Consider the following 10,183-nt stretch of genomic DNA (forward strand, 5'->3'; position numbering starts at 1 on the left):
CCTCGCCGAAAGCCGCTTGGGTGCAGTGTACCCCGGCCCTAGTCCGCTGGAGGCCTAGGATTAGCTCCAGGACACAGGACTTAGAGCGACCACCGCCAGTCGCCTTCACCTGGAATACCTACGGAAGCATCGAGCCGCCGCCGAGTTTTCGAGAAGGCGACCGGGGAGCAGAGTCCCGAGAGGAATCAGCTTTTCAGGAACTCGGCGGGCAGACGACGTGCTGGAGAGCGACATCCCGAAGAAGCCAAGTCAGAGCCCCGAGGGGAGAGGACAGCCCAGGGAATGACGCCTGCATCCCGGAGCGCCTTTCACTGGGCGCTGCTGCTGCTGGCGGTACTGTGGCCGCAGGTAACGTCCCGCGCCCTCTCCGCCCTTCCCGCGGCGCTCCGGGCTTGCGCCCGGCGCCAGCTGAAACCTGACCGCTCTCCTCCCTCTTCTCTCGGTCCCCGTGCAGCAGCGCGCTGCCGCCTCCGGCATCTTCCAGCTGCGGCTGCAGGAGTTCGCCAACGAGCGCGGGGTGCTGGCCAATGGGCGGCCCTGCGAGCCCCGCTGCCGGACTTTCTTCCGCATCTGCCTGAAGCACTTCCAGGCGACCTTCTCGCCGGGACCCTGCACTTCGGCAGCGTCTCCACACCGGTATTGGGCACCAACTCTTTCGTCGTCAGGGACGAGAATAGCGGCGGTGGTCGCAACCCTCTTCAACTGCCCTTCAATTTCACCTGGCCGGTAAGCACAACCTGGGAGACCACCGAAGGCAAAAAAAAAAAAAAAGAGCGCCCAGAAACCAGAACCTCTCTCCAAAGGGCACCCCCAGGAGAGCCCAGGGGGCTCTTTTCTCTCCTGCTCCCCTCCACACACACACCTCCATTCTCTCATAAGACATCCCGGAGAGGGCTTTCACTAGTCTTTCTTCCACCCAGTTAGTTCTTGGGATACGAGTTTCATTACCGATACCCCCACGCTGCACCACCCGCCCACTCCAGTTCTCACTTAACACTCTCGCATCATCCACATCTCCTCCTCCCTCCCCTGCTTCTCAGCTCGCGCGCTGTCCTGCGCGAACACCAGTTATGTTGACCCGAGCTCGGTAACTGTATCCTGCATTAGATTAATTAAACAGGCTGCTGCGAGGCACCCCCTCCTTTCCTGCCCTGCTCATATCGCTATCTCTCCCCCCCCCCACCCCACCCCTTTTGCTTCCCAGGGTACCTTCTCACTCAACATCCAAGCTTGGCACGCGCGGGAGACGACTGCGGCAGGTGAGTATCTCACTCCTCAGCCACAGGGGGGCGACATCACACGCGCCGAAAGAGTTAACCTGTTATAGGCGGGGAAACGCGGGCTTGGGGGTGGGGGCCAGGACGCTTAGCTTGGCCGGAGCTGCGCCCGCGCTGGACGCTCGGATTCCGCTTGCTGCCTGGACTCAGAGCACAATTGCGTTTCCTGCGGTTATTTTTGGCGTGGGAACGCGGGGAGCACGGCGGTGAGAAAGGCCGAGGCTGCCAGCGCCGCTGACGGCCCCTTCCTGTATTTTACACCTTTTGCGAATTCCGCTCCTTTGGAAAGGGAATAATGGCTTTGGGATGTTGTTCTGACACAGAGGAAAAGGATATTTCACCAGCACAACAATTCTCACTTTGAAAAGGAAAAAAGAAAAAAAACATTACCTACCTTTGGAGCAGAACCCTGAAACGCACCAAAGATTCCTTGCTCCGAATCTCGAATCAGAGAGCTTCCCCTTTTAATTTTTTTTTTTTCCATTTGACCTTTTTCCTCTTCCCTCCATATCTGCCTCCACAACCTGGGATATCTTAACATCCGTCTATTGTACCTTTCTGAATGCTATCAAGCCCCTGCACATGCACACACCCAGGAAGCTAAGTAGCAAGACTCTGGGACCCTCTGCCCTGTGCTTACTGGCAGGTGGGGTTATCGGGATAACTAGTCTGGTTGTTAACTGACCCGCCGCCGTAGTCACGGTGAAGGAGACAGTGGGCAGCAGCAGTCTCTGGCTCTCTGTGTCGGGCTGCCTGTCTTTCTCTGACCCGATCCTCTCTTGCAGAGGCATTACCAGCCGATGCACTCATCGGTGAGATCACCATCCAAGGCTCCCTTGCTGTGGGTCAGAACTGGCTGTCAGATGAGCAAAACAGCACCCCTCCACGAGACTGCGTTACTCCTACCGGGTCATCTGCAGTGACAACTACTATGGAGACAACTGTTCCCGCCTGTGCAAGAAGCGCAATGACCTCTTCGGACACTACGTGTGCCAGCCAGACGGCAGCCTGTCCTGCCTGCCGGGTTGGACGGGGAAATACTGTGATCAGCGTAAGCAGCCAGGCCCCCCCACTGGAAAGGAAGGGAAGGGATGTCCCACCCCCCCCCCACCCCCCCGCCATGAAAGTGGGTCTGTGCTGCCTGGGACTCAGGACACCTGGGGATGCTGTAACCTAGGACTCAGAGCTCCTCCTCAGGGGGCATAAGGCCACGTGGACCCCTATTCTTCATTCCATTCAGCATGGTTCTCTCCACCCCTTTGTCCCTTGTTCTCATTCAGATAGCCATGGCTCCTCTTGGAGGCCAATTGCATCCAATTCCAATAGTAGGAAGCGAGCTCTGGAGAGCAGGAGGGAATATTGAGGCTTTGGTACCCTAACCTCATCCAGCCCTGTTTCCTTTCCTAGCTATCTGTCTTTCTGGCTGTCATGAAACAGAACGGCTACTGCAGCAAGCCAGCAGAGTGCCTGTAAGTTGGGGACAGGAAGCGGGCAGGCCAAGGGGGACTCTTCCTCGTCACCAGGCCTCCCACCTTACGCCCCGGCTTCTTGTCCTGCAGCTGCCGTCCAGGTTGGCAGGGCCGCCTGTGCAACGAATGTATCCCCACAATGGCTGTCGCCACGGCACCTGCAGCATCCCCTGGCAGTGTACCTGTGACGAGGGCTGGGGAGGTCTGTTCTGTGACCAAGGTGAGTGAGGGGAGGAGAGATGGGGTGGCGGGGGGTGGGGGGTGGAAACTTGAGATGGTGACTGGACCCTCTTTCTTGGTGATCACTAACTGGCTTCCCTATTACTGTTCATGGATCTTAGACGTGTGTGTGGTGTTGGGGATGGACCTCAGGGTATCAGACATACTAGGCAGCCCTCTACCTATGAGAGAGCTGAGCCCAGCTCAGTCTTGGTGCTTTTAAAGGCTCTTTTCAACTGACCTAGAATGGGATGGTAGGACATTCTCCTCCAGGTACAGAAGAGCCAAGGTGACTGAAAGAGGCCCAAGGGGTAACAGCTTGGCAGCCTGGAGCTCATGCTCATAAATTCTAGCAAGACCAAAGAGAAAGGGAGGCCGAGCTCTGTTCCTCTTTCTGCCTTTAGTTACCGATTAACCCTCTGAGTGTTTGCTCACCTTCCAAGGCTGTTTGAGCGGCTCTCCCCAAACAGCTGTCTGGTGGGGTGTGCCCACTGGCCGCCCTGGGCTGGGGCCAACCTGGGCCTCTGGGTGGAGGGAATAGCTAACTGCCTTTTTTAGTGTGGGCACAGCCACCTGCCTTTCTCCAGTGACACTTGCCAGGCAGCTGCCCGGCTACCTGGCATTTGACGGTTGTTACTCCTCTGCCTACATGGAGTCTGTGAGCCTATTCTTCACATCCCTGCACCAGCTGCATCCTCTCCTCCTCAGGGTCAAGCACTGTGCTGCTGTCATGGAGACACTGCACAGGCCTGGCAAGAATGGGGAGGGGGTTGCCATGCTGGAAAAAGCTTGCCTAGGTCCTGACTTGTTGCCAGCATGGAATTTAGTCCTTGTATGCTCGCTCTCTCTCTCTCTCTCTCTCTCTCTCTCTCTCTCTCTCTCTCTCTCTTTCTCTCTGACACACAGAACGTCCCCCATTTTCCTGTCCCAACACACACACACACACACACACACACACACACACACACACACACACACCTGGTCCTTGCTCTCCCTTTCTGCCATCCATATTTGCTCCCAGGCGATACAGTCGTATACTCATTATATGCAAACACACCCTTATAGGCCTCTGTTTGCTTTGTCTGGCTCTCTCGCCTTGTTCTTCTCCAGAAAGAAAATAAATAGCTATCATTCAAATACACTTTTTTTTTTCAAGACAGGGTTTCTCTGTTTAGTCCTTGCTGTCCTGGAACTCGCTCTGGTAGACCAGGCTGACCTGGAACTCAGAGATCCACCTGCCTCTGCCTCCCGAGTACTGGGATTAAAGGCCTGTGCCACCAACTGCCCTTCCCAAAATACACTTTGAACACCTCCTTTAGAAAATGCCTGGTCCTAACTGTGGTGGCTCGCATCTTCCTGCTACCCTTCCCACGTGTTGAAATTTTACTCCTTCTTCTGGGTCCTTTAGGCCTGCAGCTCCTCCATGAAGCCTTTCATGGCTTCCTCATTGACGAGGGGCCTTAACTTCACCTCCTCCTCCTCTTCATCCCGCTGTGGCTGGCCGTGTGTGTGAGCTTACACAGTGGGACATTGACCGATTGTGCTTTGTTTCCAACTCTCCTCTATTTGTACAGTTTCAATGTGGTTTAAGGTACTTCGACACTCATGATTTCCCTGGCAGAGGAAGGGGGATGCCTGGGCCTGGAAGACGTTGACGCTTCTTTGGGTCAAGTCCGGGCTGACTTTGCATGTAGGTGGGAGAGTTTCTGATCCCATCAGCTGGTGGCTTCCTGTCTCCACAGATCTCAATTACTGCACTCACCACTCCCGTGCAAGAATGGAGCGACGTGTTCCAACAGCGGCCATCGGAGCTACGACCTGCACCTGTCGCCCAGGCTACACCGGTGTGGACTGTGAGCTGGAGCTCAGCAAGTGTGATAGCAATCCCTGTCGAAATGGCGGCAGCTGTAAGGTGAGACTCAAGCCCGCTCAGGGAGGCAGAGGTCTAACCAGGGAGCGTCCAGGTAGTCTTTGGATAGGCATCCGTGGATAGGCACTATGGGCGAGCAGAGGCTAACTGCAACCTCATCTATCCTTGCCCATCCCCAGGGTCTAACTGTGGCTGTTAATGGTCTCTCTCCAGGACAGGAGGATGGCTACCACTGCTGTGTCCCCCAGGATACTATGGGCAGCACTGTGAACACAGCACCCTGACCTGTGCCGACTCACCCTGCTTCAACGGGGGCTCCTGCCGGGAGCGCAACCAGGGGGCCAGCTATGCCTGTGAATGCCCCCTAATTTCACTGGCTCCAACTGTGAGAAGAAGGTCGACAGGTGCACCAACAACCCATGTGCCAATGGTAAGTCCCTCCTGTCACTTGACCAACCTGCTGAACTGGCCTGGGGCCAGAGAGCCTGCGAGAGAGTCAAGAGAAGAGAGAGACCTGTCTGCTACTCTGGGCAGGCTGAGTGAAATGGACTCTCCTTTGCTCTGGAGGGTGAAGAGCTTGCGTAATTGGGGGTGACTCTTTGGAAGAGAAACAGGTCAGCAGCAGGCCTTAGGTGAGAGGTAGTACCCCATCCTGTATGACTTCCATTCTTATTCCCATGGGTGAGCCCTGATCTAACTAGGATAGCCAAGTGGCCCTCCTTAGGAAGCCTTGAATTAGAAAGAAGGATGTAGGCCAGGCAGTGGTGGTGCACACCTTTAATCCCAGCACGCGGGAGGCAGAGGCAGGCGGATCTCTGTGAGGCCAGCCTGGTCTACAGAGTGAGTTCCAGGACAGGCTCCAAAGCTACAGAGAAACCCTGTCTCGAAAAACCATAAAAAGAAAGAAAGACGTTTTAGGCTTCGCGTCCCTTCTCAAGGGCCAGTGATGGTTAGAGCTCTGTACCTCGACACCCCATCTTTCCCCACACTCACCTAAAATGAGCATGGCACAAAGTGTGTAGAATATCAGCACTTTTTGAGACACAAAACACGTTGGTAATCTCCATGCACTTGGGTGACAGGCGACTGTCTGTAAGACAGGCAGGCAGCCATTCGGGAGCTGTTGAGGGCCGGGGGGTGGCAACGTAACCTGTTCACACTCTCATCCCTCAAGCCGCAGTTTTATCATCCCTGAACAGGAAGATGTAGCTAAATGTCTTTGGTGAGATTGTGAAGAGTAAATGATGAGCCTACCTGAGCGCTTCCTGTATGTAGTCTGTACTGGCCTCTGTGTCTGCCCTGCCTGATCCTCAGAGCTACCTGGGAAGTTTAACAGCGGAAGAAACTGAGGCTAAGGGTCAGTCAGGTAAAGCCACAGGCGTCAGATCCTCTGCTAGAGAGAGCAAGCCAAGCATATCTGTCTTACCCTAAAATTCTGTAAGTTGCCAAAAACTTATACAGTAGTCCACCGAGGCACGGAGAACCAGGGTCAGCGGAGACTTTGTACAAGTCTCTTTGTAGAAGGGTTCTGTCCGTGCAGTCCGAACACACGGAGGCAGAAGGCTTAAGCCCACAGATTAGGCCCCATGCCCTTCACCTGTGAATTTGCAGGCTCTTGCTGACCTGGGTCCTGTGTCCTTACAGGGGGCCAGTGCTTAAACAGAGGTCCGAGCCGTACCTGCCGCTGCCGACCTGGATTCACAGGCACCCACTGTGAACTCCACATCAGTGACTGTGCCGAAGCCCCTGTGCCCATGGGGGCACTTGCCACGATCTGGAGAATGGGCCAGTGTGCACCTGCCTGCTGGCTTTTCTGGCAGGCGCTGTGAGGTGCGGCTAGCCAAGGATGCTTGTGCCTCAGGGCCTGCTTCAATGGGGCCACCTGCTACGCTGGCCTCTCCTCAGACAAGTTCGTCTGCAACTGTCCTTACGGCTTTGTGGGCAGCCGCTGCGAGTTTCCGTGGGCTTGCACCCAGCTTCCCCTGGGTCGCCGTCTCGCTGGGTGTGGGGCTGGTGGTACTGCTGGTGTTGCTGGGCATGGTGGCGGTAGCCGTGCGCCAGCTGCGGCTTCGGCGGCCCGATGATGGCAGCAGGGAGGCCATGAACAACTTGTCAGACTTCCAGAAGGACAATCTAATCCCTGCTGCCCAGCTCAAGAACACGAACCAGAAGAAGGAGCTGGAAGTGGACTGTGGCCTGGACAAGTCCAACTGTGGCAAACTGCAGAACCACACATTGGACTACAATCTGGCTCCAGGGCCCCTGGGCCGGGGGACCATGCCTGGGAAGTATCTTCACGGTGACAAGAGCTTAGGAGAGAAGGTGCCACTTCGGTTACACAGGTGAGCCGTCCTTGGAAGCCCGGGGCCTGGCTGTGGACCCTTCCATAGTTTAACTGGGTCTCCCGGGCTGAGTGGGAGACTGGCATCAGGCCCTGGCTGCTTTTAAACAAGTAGGGTTGTGGTACTGACAGCAAGATTCTCCACTTGCCTCTCTGTAGGGAGCCAGGCACAGTGGCACACACTTGTAGCCCTAACTTAGGCTGAGACAGGAGGATGGCAAGTTTGATGCCAACCTGGGCAACATAGCAGATCATTCTCGGAAACAAAATGAAAGGGCTCAGAGGGTAGAGGCACCTGCTGCCAAGACTGGTGACCCGAGTTTGACCCCCAGGCTCCACATGGGGAGAAGGGAAGAAGAGCTTCGGCAAGTTGTCCTCTGACTTCCACACTGGTGCGGTAGCAGGCACACTTTCACATGCGTGTGTACACACACACACACACACACACACAAGTGTAACAATTTAATAATTTTTTAAGAATTCCTCTAGGGTTTTTTGGTTTGTTTGGTTTGGTTTGGTTTTTTGAGATAGAATTTCTCTGTGTAGCTTTGCACCTGTCCTGGAACTCACTCTGTAGACCAGGCTGGCCTCGAACTCACAGAGATCCGCCTCCCAAGTGCTGGGATAAAGGCGTGTGCCCCCACCACCCCAACCCGGCTTCTTCTAAGGGTCTCTTACTAGGGAAGTCCCTCTCGCCCGCTCACCCGTTCTCCACTCCCAGACACCAACTGTCCACTGCGTGCGTATCTCTTGTGACTTCCATCTTTCCACAGTACGGCTTGTCTCTAGTGGCAATACTGGCTTTTTCTAGGCCAGTGACTTTTTTGGTTTGGTTGAGTCCCGTGGCTCTCTTGGGGGCCAGCATTTGAGCATCCCCAGCCTGCACCATTCTGGACCACTGTAGTAGGCAACCTTTAACTCTCGGGGGTCTAGATCAGCTCCTCATTGTACCTCCAGGCTCCCCCCCTTCCCCGCCCACTCCCTCATTCTTACCCGCCTGTCTTGTGTTCCTTCAGTGAAAAGCCAGAGTGTCGAATATCAGCGATATGCTCCCCCAGGGACTCCATGTACCAGTCAGTGTGTTTGATATCAGAAGAGAGGAACGAATGTGTCATTGCCACGGAGGTAAGCTGGCCTTCCCCGTCAGCATGTCCCCTCCTGCCTTGTGTGGATGGAAAAATGTCCTGCTCACTAGCAGCCTCCTGAAGGGGTGGGTCAGAGACCTCTTCCTTGGTGCGTGGTGGCCCTTGGGTCCCCTGCTGGTCTCATTACCACAGAGGGTGTGAAACAGGAACCAGGTGGCATGCCTGACTTGGCAGCTGCGCCAGTGAAAGGGACAAAGTTAAGGAGCCAGGGGAACCTCGGGTAGAGCTAGGAAGGACAGCCATGGAGCCAGCTACCTTTCAGGAACTATTACCCAGCTAGCTGCCTTTGGGTGAAGCCGGTTGCCTATGTCTGCCCGCTCCTTGCCACTGGCTTCCTCCATTGTCCCCCCATGTTAGTGCAAACCCCCAGACACTTGTATATCTTAGGGCAGAAGACCGAGGGGACTGCCCCGTCCCCCAGTGACTTCTCCCAAAGAGGCCCAGAGCATCCCCGGAGACAGGGCCTATCCCCAAGCTAACCGTCTTCCCATCTTGTATGTGCTCCCCAGGTATAAGGCACGAGCCTACCCAGACCCCAGCTTCGGCCCAGCAGCTGGGCCTCCCTTCTGCATTGTTTACATTGCATCCTGGATGGGACGTCTTTCGTATGCACAGTGCTGCTCTGAGGAGGAGGAGGGAACGGCATGGACTGGACAGACTGTGAACCTGCCAAGAGTTGCACCACCCTGCAGGCCTGCAGGCGTCTGCCTGGCCTCAGATGGGCAGCCCCTACCAACAAGGGAGCAGAGACGAGGAGCCAGGGGAACATCCATTGAGCTGATGTCCAAGGTGCCACTTGGACTCGCTCTGCCGGCAGTGGCCATCACGGGGCTCTTGACTGTTCTTCGAAGAGAAGCAGGGGCCCAGTTGGTCTCGGAGCTGCTGTGGCTTCCGTGGGCATCTGTGTTTCCAAAGTGCCTTTGCCCAGGTTTCATCATGACTGCTGGGCCCAAATGGGAGAGGAGAAGGAGGCTTGCAAGGGACGGGCCTCCCGTAGGCAGGGAAACTGTGGAGTTTGGCTTTTGGCAGGAGCTACCCAGGGCGTGAGGTGAGACAAGTGGTTCCTGCCTCCAACCGCAGCATGTGGGGTGCCACTGGCCTAGACCCTCTGGGCAAAAGTAGATAGCGCACCTCTCACTGGGCCTGGTGCCTCTGCCTGGTGTGGACAGACAGGCTTGGGGCCTGCCCCCTTTGCCAGCTAGGGTTTTAGGCCTAACTGGGGAGCTCAGGGCTGTTATGAGGGAGACAGCGGGTGCTGCTGTGGCCTAGGCCCTTTCCTCCCCATGCCCATTTCTGTGCCCTTGAGCCTGGGCTCCATCAGTGCCCACTGCTGCCCCAGACCACCCTTGAAGCCGATCTTCAGAAATCAATAATATGAGGTGTTTTTTTTTTTTTTTTGTAGTTTATTTTGGAATCTAGTATTTTGATAATTTAAGAATCAGAAGCACTGACCTTTCTACATTTTATAACATTATTTTGTATATAATGTGTATTTATAATATGGAACAGATGTGTACAGGAAACTATTACTTCTGGGTCCTGTCTTTGTCATGGTAGAGTGGGAATCTTCTCCCTGCTTTCCTACCCAAATGGTCGGAATCCCCTTCTCTTCTTGCTGTTGAATGCCCTCCTGGGACCCCCAGGGCCTGTGCATGCTTGGGTTTGGTATGCTGTGTGGAAGGCCTGTGTCTCAGTCCGGTCTTTGGGGATCCTAGCCTCATCCTCCTTATGCCCAGCCTAGGCTAACCTTCCATGCCTGGGGACTTGGAGACTGGGTACCCCTACCCCACTTTATTCTCCCAGCATTCCATGGGGCTATATTTTCCCTGACTGGAATCTCTCTCCCCTTTCCCCAAGCCCGA

General features: G+C 55.3%; 1 pseudogene; it reads left to right on the top strand.

Moving 5' to 3' along the window:
• Positions 1 to 263: 263 nt before the first annotated feature.
• Positions 264 to 9,598, top strand: LOC114681140 (annotated as a pseudogene).
• The last annotated feature ends 585 nt before the right edge of the window (positions 9,599 to 10,183 follow it).

Source organism: Peromyscus leucopus, chromosome 4 (genome assembly GCF_004664715.2).
Source record: "Peromyscus leucopus breed LL Stock chromosome 4, UCI_PerLeu_2.1, whole genome shotgun sequence".
NCBI classification, from domain to species: Eukaryota; Metazoa; Chordata; class Mammalia; order Rodentia; family Cricetidae; genus Peromyscus; species Peromyscus leucopus.